This window comes from Pongo pygmaeus, chromosome 9 (genome assembly GCF_028885625.2).
Source record: "Pongo pygmaeus isolate AG05252 chromosome 9, NHGRI_mPonPyg2-v2.0_pri, whole genome shotgun sequence".
Lineage (NCBI taxonomy): Eukaryota > Metazoa > Chordata > Mammalia > Primates > Hominidae > Pongo > Pongo pygmaeus.
The window spans coordinates 28,634,587-28,643,673 of NC_072382.2; the positions used below are offsets into that span (position 1 = coordinate 28,634,587).

Genomic DNA, 9,087 nt, shown 5'->3' on the forward strand with positions numbered 1-9,087 from the left:
GAAATGATGCCATACAAATTTTGGGCTTAGAATTCAAAGGGACCTGTAGTCTCTTCCTTGGTCTAAGTGGAGCCCTGAGCTAAAACATAAGTTTGACTACCTTGCTGGAGATTTCATGGAAAAGCACTAAGATTACATGGAAAGGATAAAGGGTCAACCCAGCCCTGCCTGCTAGCTCTCTCCTCCAAGATGCCACACATTTGTGTAAAGTCATCTTGGATATTCCAGACCAGAAAAATTATTAGCTGAACTTCTCCAAATCACCCCAGTTAATCCCAGGTAAGCAATTGAATTGCCCAAGCAAGCACAACTTGAATTCTTCACCCACTTAATTGGGAGATAAAATAAACATGTTATTTATGTCACCAAATTTTGAATGAGTGTATTATGCAGCATTCATATCTGGAACAATAGATATTAAAGCTTCTTTTAAGCAAAGAGGAAGATGACCATGTCTGTGATATTATTTTAGAATTTAGGGAAAAAACCATGCTTTATCACCCTACCACAAAACTGTAATGAAAACAAAATAATTACCTCTTTATCAGTTTAATCCAAATAGAAGCTTCTTTAACTCTGAAGTAAAAGGAATGATGTTTGTCACATAAAAGGATAATTGCCAAGTATTACAATTAGCACATGCAAAAACTTAAAACTATCTCAATATATTATTGGTTTGAAAATAGTAAAAGTTTAGGAAAATTTATAATAGTATATTATATAGACTTCATAATAATGATATCCAAATGTATGCCCAATATAAGAAATTGTTTTAACAAATATTTATTGACTTCTATTATATAAAAAGCTATATTTCTGACCTTCCACTACATGACAAGCACTGGAACTCATATCTTACTGAATATAATGAATATAACTAAATATACAGGTAGCTAGATGCTTCATATCTGTCCAGAACATCAACAGCCCCAAATATGTATCACTGTATTTAAGTGACTTTAGTAAGATAATTTAAAACAAACACATCTGTACATATTTAGAAAGCTGTATAACAGAAAAGAGTGCATTAAAGAGTAAAATTGTACATAATGATTCTATTTTAATCATAATAAATTGTAGTGGAATTACTCAGGTTATCACAAGGGCAGAAAATGGCTTGGAAAGCAGTGGTTAAAAAAAGGACATTACTCATATTTTTATGATTTTTTTCTTAGACCTACTCCAGATATGCAGGAAAGCATTTTAATCTACAGTTAAAATACTCTCATCAGCTTGGGAAAGGTGGTGTGCTTGAAAAAGATGTGAAAATTTAATTTAATGGAGTACCCTAAGATAGTATCTCAGTGCGACTATCTACATTCACAATATTAATGTTCATATCTTATTTGAAAGAACACTATTAGTATAACCAGGTCACTCATGCAAATAAGGAGACTCCCATCTTATAATAACAACTTCCCACCACCACCACAATTTGATCAGGCTCAGTGACCTAAAGGTGATAAATGCCTAAGCCAACAAACCAAACAGCAGATACATAAATCAGCTGCCAATAACAGTCTTTCAAGCCATCCAACCCTCTGGGATTGATGTGTTTAATTAAGAAAAATACATTGTGTGGTGCTGAATCACTAATGATGTTGTAAAGCAAATAGTATTTAAATGATTTACCTTGCAATATCTGTGTACTAATTATATTATCAATACTGTATGAACAGGTGATATAAAGAAAATAGAAATAAGATTTATCATGTTGTGAGTTTTAAAATCATGAACAATCAGCTACTTCTTTGAATCAAAACACAAAAATGACAATCATCATGAAGCATAAAAATTGCATTTGTTGAAGGTACAGTTGCGGGTTGGGTTACGCTTTTATTTTCCAATGAGCCTCCAAGGTCCTAACTTTTGATGATCATAGTAAATATATTCTATTCTCTTGAAGAATACACTGTGATAATATTAGGATAATGAGTTCCACCTGCCAAACACATACACAAACAGAATAGAACAGGTAAAGGTAAAAGGACACAGAATAAAATAAAAATCATAAACAATAAGATGTCTGCTGGTTCTTGTGCCTTAACTGGTTGGAGGTTCAGGGAAGATTTGAAGCAATAAATTAATGTCTTACAGGAATCCTTTTCTATGTTTTCTTCTGATCCTTACATTAGGACTACAAGTCCATATGATGACACATCCTATATTGAGTACACTTAGTAATTGAGACTAGAATCAACTACTATATTTGAGTCACTATGCAGCCTTGACTTTCTTATCACTGCCTTAGTCTCCTTATCTAGGCCCCAGGATCCTTATCCAAAAGGGAGTGGAATAATAGCATCTACCTCACATAATTATAAAAATTTAGTGAGTAACAAATACAAAGTTCTCAATGTCTGACATAATGTAAGTTCCATAGAGGAATAAAATATGATTCTCAATTGTTATCATGATCCTGACAATGACTAATGACTTGGGACTTCACATCTTCCTAAAATACCTTCTAGCAGAAAAGACTGCAGTTTTCTTCTCATAAATGGCAGAAACTTAACTTTAAATTTAAATTAACATTAAATTGTAAAATGTACTCTTTATTGTGCTGAACAATTCTTTTTAACGATCCCTAACTAACTACTATAAGTATAAACATTTGAATCACTGACTATGATGAAAAAATGTATCACAGCCCATTCCTAGAGTTGTAAGTGGGGTCAACCCTAACTGAACCAAAACATGTTCACATCGAATTTCAAAAAAATTTTTTTTTTTTTTTTTTTTTTTTTTTTGAGACCGACTCTCTCTCTGTGCCCAGGCTGGAGTGCAGTGGCGCGATCTGGGCTCACTGGAAGCTCCGCCTCCCGGGTTCACGCCATTCTCCTGCCTCAGCCTCCCGAGTCGCTGGGACTACAGGCGCCCGCCACCACACCCGGCTAATTTTTTGTATTTTTAGTGGAGACGGAGTTTCACCATGTTAGCCAGGATGGTCTCGATTTCCTGACCTCATGATACACCAGCCTCCGCCTCCCAAAGTGTTGAGATTATAGGTGTGAGCCACCGCGCCCGGCCTCAAATATGTTTATGTATGCATTAGTACACTCCAATATTTGAATCAGTACCTGAGGGTTTACTATATATACAATACATGTGTGGTGTGCCGAATGTAGTGTTATGTTCCACTAGATAGTCTAACATTTATTAACCTATTAGATAAATATAGATAAATATGTGTGTGTAAGTGTGTGTTTGTATATACATACTCACAGCCAAAATGTGTGTATGTGGGAAGAGAAGGCAATTTTTTTAATTTGAAGTTTTTATATAGTAGGGAAAATTGAAACAACAGGATTTCAGTAGGTAAGAAATGGGATAATTTAAATTAAAGAATATTAAGCAGCATGGAACTTTGCAGTTTGGTGCAATAAACTGACAAAAAAGTTTATATGAGAATAGTGAGAACATAAACAAAACTACAATTTGTAATATGTTTTAAAAGTAGTAGATAATGAAATTGAAGGAAAGATGGGAGTCACAGTTAAGAGAAGAAAATTGGACTTGATTCCAAGAGGGGAGCCAAATAAATCCTTGAGTCCTCTACTGATATGATGTAATCAGAATTTTATAAGGATTGGTCTGGCTTAAATGGACAGAGACTGCAGAAGGTAAAGGAATTGGTTGCCAGATGGTTATAGTAATTATAACCATCTGATAGAGCAGTGGACTGAGGTAGTGCAGTGGTACAAGCAGAAACAATCAAGGACAGGCTTTCATGGGAAACTGAATTTAGAAGATGGAAGAAAAATATATAGACAATTATTTTTCTGAGATTTTTAGTTTAGTATGTAAAAATTTATGGTAGTACTAATATAGAAGGGGCAGGGAGAAAAAAGCTAATATTATAGAGTGAATGCCAATTTTAATTGCTGAACTTGTGATTCTTGAAAGAAGAAGTTTAAAATGGAGAAATTTCAGCAAAAGCTGAGATTTATGTACATAGGAGATTATGTATATAGGAGTGAGGCCCATGTGAGGGGTCAAACCTAGAGCATCTCAACGAAATCCCCTGTATTTCATATATTTCAATGCCAAACCTGAAAATTACACTAGACTTCTGAATTTCAAATCAAGGAATGCTCATTTAAAATATCTCCTTTAGTTAGGTCTCCTTTTATCAATTCTGCCACTTTCATTAATTCTACCAATTCTGCTGAAAAGAATAAAAATGCATTTTCACAGAGTTATTCCAATGATTGGAATTCAACTTATTATTTATGTATAATTGTGTTGCCTTTATTTATGATTAAATTTGTTGTTTTGTACAAATCAATGGTACCTAACAATTTAAGCTATCTAAAATCTCTGTTTTGTAAATTGTCTTTAATTATTAAGGAAATAAAGCTTGTAGTCTAATTTGTGAATCAGGAAGTTTGCTTTGACTAAAATAAAAGAAGAATGAAGTTATAATCAATTTAATGTCTTCTGCTATCAGTAAAAAGCAAGAGACACATCTTACCTTATAAGCTAAATGTAAAACAGACGTTGTTCAGTGAGTTTGACTCTGGACCATTTTAATTTTTTACTTTTAAGACAACATTTAAAGATGCCAGATTGTTCTAATCACAAGTGTCAACCATTCATTAGCTTAATGGAAAAAGGTAACAGATTATGTATATAATAGTCACCCTGGGAGAAGATATACATTTACAGCCCATAACTCTTATGTAGATAGATTGTAGACATAATAATCTTCCACAGGAGAGAGAGAGGTAAACAATTACTCTAATGGAAAGCAACAAAATGTGATGAACATTAAATGCTACCCAAAGACAGATATTTGTGGTGAGAATGACATAGAGGACAGCTATATAACTTGGCCTTATATTTTGGACAGCATAGGTAAAGAAAACAGATGTGGTGAGATGCCTCAGTTGAAGAACTGTTGTAGATTTGCTTTTTATTTTTGAAGGAATCCAAAATATATTTTTCCTGGCATGGTATTTTCCTGGAATGGTAAATTGAGTTCCTAAAGTGGATTCCAAAAAATAACTCAATTCTTTGTGAATATGGTGAGCTATAACTCCCATGATTGTATTAGTTTTTATGTCGCAGTTGATGTTAAGATAGAGAGATTATCTTCCTGCTTTTGTATGTAATTGCATGAGCCCTTAAAAGCAGAGAACTTTCTTTATCTGATGGCAGAAGTCAGAGAGATTTAAGGCATGAGAAGGACTAGATGTACAGCTGATGAACTGATGATTCAATGGGCCACGTGAAAAGAAATTAGGTGGCTTTAGGAACTGAGAAGGATCACTGGCTAAAAGCCAGCAAGCAAGGAGAACCTCAGCCATACCCTGCAACGAACTAAATTATGCCAATAATGGAATGAACTTGAACAATTCTCCAGTGAGAATCCACGTGACAAATAATTTGAGTTTGAACTTGTAAGACCCTGAACATAGAACTTAGGCAAGCCCACCTCTAGACTTTAGACTTACAGAACTCTGACTTTGAAAAAATAACGTTAGAGAAAAAATTATTGTTTTTATTAAAGCTCAAAAATCAAACATTTGCCATGTGTTAAATGCCTACATTATGGACTTTTAAATATCATTTTAAATATAAAATATGAATAGCCATGAATAAAGAAAATGAAGATGTGCCATGATTCAAAGTTAATTTAAAAGAGAGATGCTTAGGAAGAGTGCAATAATATAGCCAAAATGCCACAATGGCATTTTTGGTCAACGACAGGCCACAATGATGGTGGTTCCATAAAATTATAATGGAGCTAAAAGATTCCTATCACCTAGTGACATTGTAGCTGTTGTGAGGTTGCGGCACAATGCGTTACTCACTTTTTTCTAATGTAAATATTAGAAATTGTATGTGTCTAATGTAAACATTAGAATTGTATGTGTCTAGCACATACAATTATGTGCAGCATATAATACTTGATAATTACAATAAACGACTATGTTACTGGTTTAGGTATTTACTATGCTCTACCTTTTATCAGTATTTTAGTGTGTACCCCTTCTACTTATAAACAAAAGAACGTTAAGTGTAAAACAACCTTAGGCAGGACTTTCAGCACGTAGTGCAGAAGAAGGCATTGTTGTCATAGATGACAGCTCCATGTGGATTTTTGTCCCTGAAGACTTGCCAGTGAAGCAAAATGTGGAGGTGGAAGACAGTGATTTGAGTGATCCTGACCCTGTATGTATTTGTGTCTTCGTTCTTAAAAAAATATTTAAAAAGATACGTATGTATACATATATATAAATTTTAAATAGGAAAATGCTTATAGAATAAGGACATAAATAAAATATTTTATACAGCTGTACAATGTGTTTGTGTTTTGAGCTCTTATTACCAAAGAGTAAATAAGTTAAATGAATCAAGTTTATAAAGTTAGACATTTACAGTAAGCTAAGGTTAATACTTAAGGTTAATACTAAGGTTATTGAAAAAGAAACATATTTTTTATACATTTACTGTACAGTAGTGAACAGTAATGTCCTAGATCTTCACGTTCACCCAACACTCACTCACTGACTCACCCAGAGCAGCTAGCAGTTCTGCAGGCTCCATTCGTGGGGTCTATATGGTATAGCTTTTTAAAAAAAATCTTTTATATTGTATTTTTACTGTAGCTTTTCTACATTTAGATATGTTTAGATACACAAATACTTACCTTTATAATTGCCAACAGTATGCAGGACAGTAACGTACTGTATAGGTTTACAGCATAGGAGCAACTGGCTGTACCACGTAGCCTAGGTGTGTAGTGGGCTGTACCATCGAGGTTCGTGTAAGTACACTCTGTAATGTTTACACTAAGACAAAATCACCTTATGGTACGTTTTTTAGACTGTATCCTTGGCATTAAGTAACACATGACTACACATATATCTTTATTTTGCATATTAAGTATTAAACTGAGAGACAGAGTATTTCAAAAAATATATTTGACTTATGTAGTCAGGCTTATCAATATATGATGAAATGCAACATGTGGCTAAATATAAATTCTGAGTTTATATTTTCTTTAAATTACCATTATATTATTAATTAAGTATTTAATTTATTTGCACTTAGATATGAGAAAAAGAATGGTACTTTTGATCTACGGTTGCCTCATGCTAAGATTTCTCTTAATAAGTACTTAAGTATTTAAGAAATTTCCTCTTTATAAGGAAATAAATAAAAATAAAGATCATTTTATTGCAAAAGTGATTAAAAGAAATAAAAAATATTCATCTCTATTTTTAAGGGAGGCTGATCCCAGGTGCACTGTGGCAGGTGGCAGTATAGATTTTTATGAAGCAGCAGTGTGCTGTGATAAGAGTAGCAGATGAAGAAGGAAGGAAATGAAGTCACTCAATTTTTATATGGCATTATTACTCTTATATTTGGAATCAACATGTGGAATTTCTAGGTGTGAGTAACTCATTGTGCGGTGCCCTCCTGCTCCTTTCTTTTCTACAGCTACAATGTCATTAGGTGATAGGAATCTTTTAGCTCCATTATAATTTTATGGAACCACCATCATTGTGGCCTGTCATTGACCAAAAATGCCATTGTGGCATTTTGGCTATATTATTGTACTCTTCCTAAGCATCTATCTTTTAAATTAACTTTGAATCATGGCACATCTTCATTTTGCTTATTCATGGCTATTCATGAATATTCACATTGCATTTCCCGTGTATTTTTGTCTCTCTCTTGTGATTATTCTGCCACTCATTTCAGTCAAATGTGTCTGTCTCCCAAATTTGTGGAAAATAATAATTCCTTGATTTTCCTATCTCATTCTTTTACTGTTTTTTTTTACATTTTTTTCTCCCAGTATTATGAGGCTTTTTGGATCTGTTGGGCATATATTTTTTTCTATACGATCACACTGAAGAATACAAAATATCAACTCTGCCTATTTATGTTAGGGTTACTTATTTTGATGGCTTTAATATTAAGTCATCATCATTTTAAATCATGATTCAAGAGTAATAAATGTGACTTGATCTCTACTTGATTCTACAAATGAACCATGAAAATGATCCAGCATGATTTGCAGATGGCCAGATTAGAAAACATTTTGAATCATTAGAGTTGAAGCTTCTGAATAAAACAGATAAGTTGTTTTTCACTCACTCTCTCCACTATCTTCATTTTTCTGTGTCTTCCTTCCATGATATTACAGTTAAGCAATTTTCAGTAAGATCACAAATCTGTTTCTAAATGCAAAATACTTTTTAAATTCCTTATCACATAATCTATCAACAACTGATAATATTGGCCTTTCCCTCCTTAAATCACCCTTACCTCTGAATATCTTAGCTTGTGTTCTTCCTACTCTCTCCATCATTTCTTGCCTATATTCCTATTTGTTCCCATCCTCTTCTTCCCAGTCATGAAATGTTGGCGTCCTCAAAGTTCTCTCATAGGTCTAATTTCTTATTCTGTATTTTCCCTGTAGACGATCTCAACTACCAATTATAAGCAGATGACTACTCCTTATTTTGCATAACAAATATAGACTTCTCTCAATTTATCCAACTACCAATTTACAATTTCCTCTTAGATGCCTGACAGCAGCTGAAACTTAATATGCCAGAAGCCAAGGTTTAAGACTTTATTCATGTGTTAGTTATCTATCGCTATGCAGCAAATTACCACCAAACTGGGTGGATTAGTAAAAATCTTTATGTATTTATTTTCTCTCACAGTTTCTCTAGTTAAGAAATTTGAAAATGGCCTGACTAGATTATTTTGGCTTGAGGACTCTCAGGAGATTCACTCAGATTTTGTTCATTACTGCAACCATTTGAAGCCTTTACTGCAGACAGAGAATACTCTTCCAAAGTGCCTTAATTACATGACGGACTAATCGGTGCTGGCAGTTATCAGAAGTCCTCAGATACTCTTCACAAGTATGTTTCTTGAGGGTTAAGTATCCTCATAACAACGAATGACTTCTTCCAGAGTGAGAAATCCAAGAGACAAAGCTGGATGCTGCAAAATTATCTACACAGAATTCTATTGGTTACCCAGGTCAGTCATGATTCAGAAGGAGAAGGCAGGTCTCAAGAATGTGAGGATAATTGGCAGGGCACAAGAAGTCACGGC

The 9,087-nt window shown here is 33.8% G+C and overlaps 1 long non-coding RNA gene across 2 annotated transcripts in view; it reads left to right on the forward strand.

Annotated features, from left to right (window-relative positions):
- Positions 1-8,840, forward strand: part of LOC129009064 (uncharacterized) — a 28,048-nt gene extending 19,208 nt beyond the window's left edge. Inside the window, exons 4-5 of one of the 2 annotated variants that reach the window (XR_008492618.2) lie at positions 7,235-7,401; positions 8,792-8,840. This is a non-coding gene — a long non-coding RNA (uncharacterized LOC129009064). The other variant, XR_008492617.2, reaches the window with a different exon arrangement.
- Positions 8,841-9,087: the final 247 nt, after the last annotated feature.